The sequence below is a fragment of the Bombus pyrosoma genome, linkage group LG1 (assembly GCF_014825855.1).
Source record: "Bombus pyrosoma isolate SC7728 linkage group LG1, ASM1482585v1, whole genome shotgun sequence".
Lineage (NCBI taxonomy): Eukaryota > Metazoa > Arthropoda > Insecta > Hymenoptera > Apidae > Bombus > Bombus pyrosoma.
The window spans coordinates 13933951-13940542 of NC_057770.1; the positions used below are offsets into that span (position 1 = coordinate 13933951).

The 6592-nt window shown below is 47.0% G+C and overlaps 1 pseudogene; it reads right to left on the bottom strand.

The window, feature by feature from the left end:
* Nucleotides 1–605: 605 nt before the first annotated feature.
* Nucleotides 606–1109, bottom strand: LOC122566314 (annotated as a pseudogene).
* Nucleotides 1110–6592: the final 5483 nt, after the last annotated feature.

Here is a 6592-nt window from a genome sequence, read left to right on the forward strand (position 1 = left end):
GTGACATTTGGGCGGTCTATAAGATTTGATGTTTATAGGTTTGTCTGTTTTGAGTGTGATTGTATGTTCGGTTAAGTTAGTGCATGGTAGTGAGTCTGTTTCCATGTTAAAAACGTCTAGGTAATTGATAAGGATTTTCTCAAGGGGTCCTCGAAGTGCTGGATCAATATGTTTGATACGTATTACTTGTGCAAATTTATTAATTTGTCTTAGTCTACCGGGTTTTTCTATTTCGTTTGTAATATGACAGATTTGCTTACCAGTGTTGATAAAGCATATTGTTGTGGGCTTTCCTTCGGTGTATTGCGTTGAAGTTAAAGTTTCGCCTGGTCCCATATTGTTATCGGTGTTCTGGAATGGTTATATAATCTCGTCTAAGGTCAGTTTATCGTTAGTGACGTTATATCGGTACTTTGTAAGGAATGGGAGTCCGATTATTCCATCTTCGATTAGGGGAAAGTTGTCAGGAACTACGTGAAATGGGTGATTATCTTTGAGCATGTTTATATTACAAATTTTGTCGGTGGTATGTTTGTCATTTCCCATAAGAAAAGTCTTTGGGCTGGAGGTTTGGACGTTCAGTGAAGTGTTTTCTTTTATTAGGTTTATTCCTGCTCCGGTATCAATGAGAAATCTGGCTCTTCTTCCGTCTTTTCGTTGCATTAAGATTGATAATAATTTTCCGGTGGTAGTACAGTTGACTCTTGGAATGTTTCCTCTGGATTCCCCGCTGTTTGGTATTCTCGAGGTGGGATTTTTCCTTGGTTGCCTAGTGGAAAATTTCGAGAGTAGCACATCTCGTCTGTGTGTCCGATTCGCGAGCACTTCAAACATTTTAATTTCATTCGGTTATCTGATGCTTGGCTAAAACCTCGTTGTAGATCGGTAGCACTTCGTTTAGATACGAACGGAGTGTTATTGGATTGATTCTTTGACTGATTCTGACGGAGGACAACACGATTTGATTCTCGTAACCATTGTTCTTTGTTGGCTGCCAATTGTTGGGTGAGGCTCAGGTTTTTTGGATCGCTAGCTACTACTATCTGTGCTATTTCGTGCCGTCAATTGAGTAAATACGTTTTTAATGCTTCGCGTTCTTCGATGTCCATGGCTACGCGTCGTTCAACCGGCGTGCGGTTTTCGTTTTGGACTGCGTAATTTAGTTCGTTGAGTTGTTGTCGGAATCTAGAGTTGAAAGATTGTACGGTTTCTGTTATTCCTTGTTTTAAATTTTTCAATTTATCTTTACAATTGCTAACAGTGGTTGGAGCTGACACGTTTTGTCTTAAGCATGAATATAGGTCTTCAAATGAGTTAATCTTTAAATATCTTATATTCCTTTTCGCGTTATCTGTTATCTTTTCAGTAAGTATAATATCTAATAGGAAGTCTCTAGCACTTGCCTTGCACCTGGCTCTTGCTTTGCGGACTGATAGAATAAAATCTTCAACGCCTACGTCATCTCGACCCCGTAGTGTCTCAATAGTGCGTATGACCTCTCCTGCTTGGAGGTCTTGTTCTTCGCTACAGTAGTTTCCTTGTCTAGTCGTAACGTGACTAATTCGTTGTCTTTGTGAAGTGTTTGGTCCGTCGGTTTCGTCGTCTGTCATGTTATCGGCATCGGTTTCTAAGTGGGTGCTCATGTGTGGCTGGTCAGTTTCAGTGTCGTATTTCACTTCTATAAGTTTTGCAAGGTCACGTATTTCTTTGGCCCGATTTCTATCACTAGTTTCAGTGAATTCTTTTATATTGTTAATGTTTTAATCCGTATTACTTCTAAAGTTTCTGAACTCGCGAGTTAGACTTTGAAGTTGTTCGAGAATAGTAGCGATTAATTCGTTTTGTTTTGCCGTACTCATGTGAGTTGGATTCATCTTGATAGATACGATATTTTTAGAAGAATCACTATCTTCAGAACGTATTTCCGGTTTACGGTTTCGATAATGTACGAAAGCCAGCTTACCGAGATTCTTTGTAGATCTTTCTTTTGATCAAGGAGGTGACCGTGGTCCTTCGCTGTAGAATCCGTAGACTTCCCGTTGAAGTTTCCTCTTGATGCGATGAATGGATCCTAGCAGGATCGCCAATTTTGTCACGTCGGAGACACAAGAAATCACTAAACCGATAGATCGCCGGTGATCTCCTCGCATCGCAGTTCGAACGTTTCACAAATAAGATGAAGAAATTGAACTTCGTATAAGATGATGGAATTTTTACTATATAAATCCAACAAAGTGACGGTTCAAAGTGTTACAACAGAATAAGGTCTTGAGCGCTAATTTAGGAGGGTTTTTATAGTGAAGTTTTAGTCCCTCTGGAAGGGTTATCGTCGGTTGTATATCAGAGGCGGCTATTCCATTTCTATCTTGTTATTGTTTCGATAGCTGTGGCATTCAGGATGTTTAATCTATCCTATTACTGCTTCTGATCGTTTGACACGGGCGTACTACCAAATTTTGGCGGCACTCGAAGGCATAGCGCGGGAAGTCGGCGATAATAATGCTGTTCGGGATTAGGTTTATGAATTCACAGTCATGTCGTTTAGTAGCTATGCCGCCCAAAGCTTCCAGCGGCTTCCATATTATGAGGTTTAGATATTGATACCGTAACGTAGAGCCAATGGGCATATAGTTGTGGCATTTCCGAATATGAAAACACATAAGAAACATCTGTGGACCCTGTTTAATAAATTAAAAAATAACAAATTAAAAATAAACGTAGGCAACATTGCACATTCGCGGAGAAAACCAAACAATCTGTAAGTTATAAGATTAGTAGTAAGGGGCTCCGTTAAGATCGCTCCGTTGGACGAACGGGTCCAGGTGATGGAATAATACACTAAACCAAAAATAATTTTCGGCGCTTTTTAGGCATTGTCAATTTTTACTATACATTTCGCCGCAAATTGACTGAACCTGCTGAATAAGGACTTCAAGGGGATCAAGAAGAAAGACAAGTGGTGGGTGAGTTAAGACGATGAATCAAAAAAGGAGTTCATAGAAAAGCTAAAAGATCAAATAGCCGCGGCATCCATTATGTTATCCAAAAGTAAACGTAGCGTCGGCGCTGCACACGGGTGCATCGAACGTCACCATCAGCGCAATTTTAGAGAATTATAATAAAGCTATGCAAGAACTATTAGATTCCTTTCCAAAAAAAATTTAAAAAAGGTACTGGCGACATATGGTGCACACGATAGAGACCTTTTAGCCATTTACAAGAGCGTCAAGGTCTTCGGACATTTTGTGGAAGGCAAAGAGAAGGCATTTCAGTAAAAAGGTCACAAAGTCAATCCGCGACAAACGAAACAGCTGGATTACATCAGTTATTTTAGCACCAAAATAGTCCAGTAGTTTACCATCAAACAATTGGCGAGAAAGATAATGTAGCTGATGCATTTGTCCAAAATTGCGATAATCGAAATGTCTCTCAAGATTTTGTGAAAATTATTATAGAAAAATCCAACAGGTAGAATTTCTAAAAACTATTTTTAAATACTTTAAATAAATACCTATATAAAGACATTGTAAAAAATAACAAAATATAAATGGCCTTATGTGTTAAGAAGGTAACAAAAAAATTTTTAGTAACGCACACAATCTGCTTAGGATGTCGAAAGAGTAAGGATATATCGCCACAATATGTCAGATCCAGAATAAATAGATACTCTACAGGTTGATCCGAGCATATACATGTGAACATCGTAGGATCACTGACGAAAAGCAACAGCTACAAATATTATTAACTGTGACAATAGATAGATTCTCCAGATGGCCGGAAGCAGTGCCACCCATGGATATCTCTGCAGACAGCGTAGTCACGGCCCTGTATGCCGGATGGATATCAAGGTGCTTCAGGAACAATCACTACCGATCAAAGAACACAATTTGAATCATAATTGTTCCAAGCGCTGTTAAAGTTGTTGAGGAAAATGTTAGATTGGTATGATCGGTGGTAAGCGTGTACGTATCACCCAACAGCGGATGGGCAGCGTTCGAGGAGTTTCTGGGCGGGGTTGGCGACTGCGTCAGGCGGCACCTTCCTCGGCAGGTGGTGGGAACCGGGTGAAGCAGAGCCGTGTATTGGTGGACCCCCGACATCGCGGAGCTGAGGGCGAGATGTGTTCGGGCCCGAAGACAGTACCTGCGACGACGCGACGAGAAAGAAGTCTCCTGCGCTACCAAGCGTACCGCGTGCTACGGCGCTCGCTAAAAAACGGAATCAAGATTGTGAAGGACCGTACCTGGTCAGAACTGGTCGAAGCAGTAGAGTCCAATCTATGGGGAAGGCCATACAGGACAGTGACACGAAAACTTCGCGCGAAAGGACCTCTGGTAACGACGGAAATGGAACCGGCGCTGCTGCTGCAGATCATCGGGACCCTCTTCTCCGTGCAAGAGGAAAGTGCTGCAGAACAGACGCGGGAAACAACCCGGACGGTGGAGTGGATAGATGACTGGGAAGTCACAGAGGAAGACCTGTGGAAGACCACCAGAAGAATGACCTCCCGCGATGTGGCGCCGAACCCGGACGGAATCCGGGGCCGGATCTGGGGGAAGTAGGGGGGTCATGGCTCCCAAACTTCAGCGCTTGTACACAAAATCTCTGAGAGAGGGAATCTCCCCCCGGGCACGGCGAACGGCGAGACTGGTCTTGCTCCGTAAAGAGAACCGACCGACGAATTCGCCGTCGGAGTACCAGCCGATATGCCTGCTGGACGAGGTCGGCAAGCTCCTCGAGAGAGTCTTCACCGCCCATCTGGAACGACACATGTCGGGGTGGGTGCCGTGTTGGCACGAAAGCCAGTACGGACGCTCGACGATCGACGCAATCAGGCGCGTGCGGGCACACGCGGAAGACATGATTACCCGCGGCGGCGTGGCGTTGGCGGTGTCTCTGGACATCGTCAATGCGTTCAATTCTATACCGTGGGACAAGATAGTGGCGGCCCTGGAACGCTTCGAGGTTCCCAGCTACCTCGTTCGGTTGATCCGCGCCTACCTCGACGACTGGTGAGTATGCTACGCCAGCAAGGAGGAGGAGGAAAGGCGGCCCGTCGAGCGCGGCGTTCCGCAGGGCTCGGTGTTGGGGCCGATCCTGTGGATCATTGCGTACGACGAGGTACTGCGCTGCCCGCTACCCGCTGCCTCCGGGCGCGGCCATAGTGTGCTACGCTGACGACACTCTGGTCCTGGTCGGTACTGGGACTGACGGTTTCCCTGCGAAGTCGGTGGCCATCTGGTTCTACCACAAGAACAGGCGAGAGACTCCTCCGGCCGGTCTGAGCATAAACATGGCGGGAGAAACCGTGCGAGCGGAACCGCGAATGAGATACCTGGGTCTCGTCATCGACAGCCAGTGGACGTTCGAGCCGCACTTCGACTCCGTGATCCCGAAGGTGTTGGCGGCTGCCAACGCCTTGTGCGGCCTGCTGCCGAACATCGGCGGGGCGAGAGTTGTGGTATACCGATTATACGAGGGCGAAGTTCGGTCCCGAGTGATGTACGGGCCCCCCCGTATGGGCGGACGATCTGATGGCGAGTCGCCGCAGCATCCTGTTTCTCAGGAGGCTGCACAGAGCAACCGCCATCAGAATCGTCAGAGGATACCGAACGATGTCCCACGCGTCGGCGACCGTACTGGCCACGTCTCCCCCGTAGGAGCTTCGGGCGTTGGTACTGAATAGAAGATACGCCCGCATGAGAATGTGGGGCCCGGAAGGGGACTCGGCCGAGCAGGCGGCCCCAGGCAACCCAGGAACCGCCGAGGAAGACGCGTGGGACCAGTGGCGATCCAAGCTGATCAACGTCGGAGGCGAACACAGAGGCGCGGAGCTCACCTACAGGATGACCCAGGTGCTCACAGAACACGGCGTGTTCGGCGAATACCTAATGAAAATCGGACGAGAGACGACGGACACCTCTCACCACTGCGGGCAGGGCAGGGACATGGCGCAGCACACACTGGAGTTTTGTCCAGCGTGGGAGCGGTCCCGCTACACCCTGCGGCACGTCATAGGCGAGAGACTGACCCCCTCGGCGATCATAGAAGCGATGCTGAACGAGCTACAGGAATATGAGGCTGTCCGCCTCTTGTGTGAGCGAGTTATGCTCGCAAAGGAGCGAGCAGAAAGGGAGAGAAAGATAAATTTCCACCCTTGTAGGATAACGCGATGGAGGGGGATGGCGGTCAGGCGGCCTAGGGTCGCTTCATTGCCGCCCCAACGGATCGCGACTAGAAAGAGGGATGGCGCTAGGAGCAATGCCCCCCCGCCCCCGCTTAGCGTCAAACTCAACAGTTAGGGGAATCTCTAGGACTGGTTCGATCAAGAGGACGCAGGTGGGGGGTGCAACTGAAAGATAATTTGTAAGAAGTCCCCGAAGTACTCCTGTCACACGCGTAGGATGGTCATCGTGGAGTTTTAGTCGGTAAAAGTCTGACACTATTCTGCTGTTGCTGATTATTAGCAGCAGCAGAGTGTCCATGAGGATTTTTCCACGTGCAAAGAAAAAAAAAAGAAAAAAGATATGACCATGTATTGTTCTGCTGCTTTTGATAATACGGGGAATCTCTTACAATTTATTTCTCATCA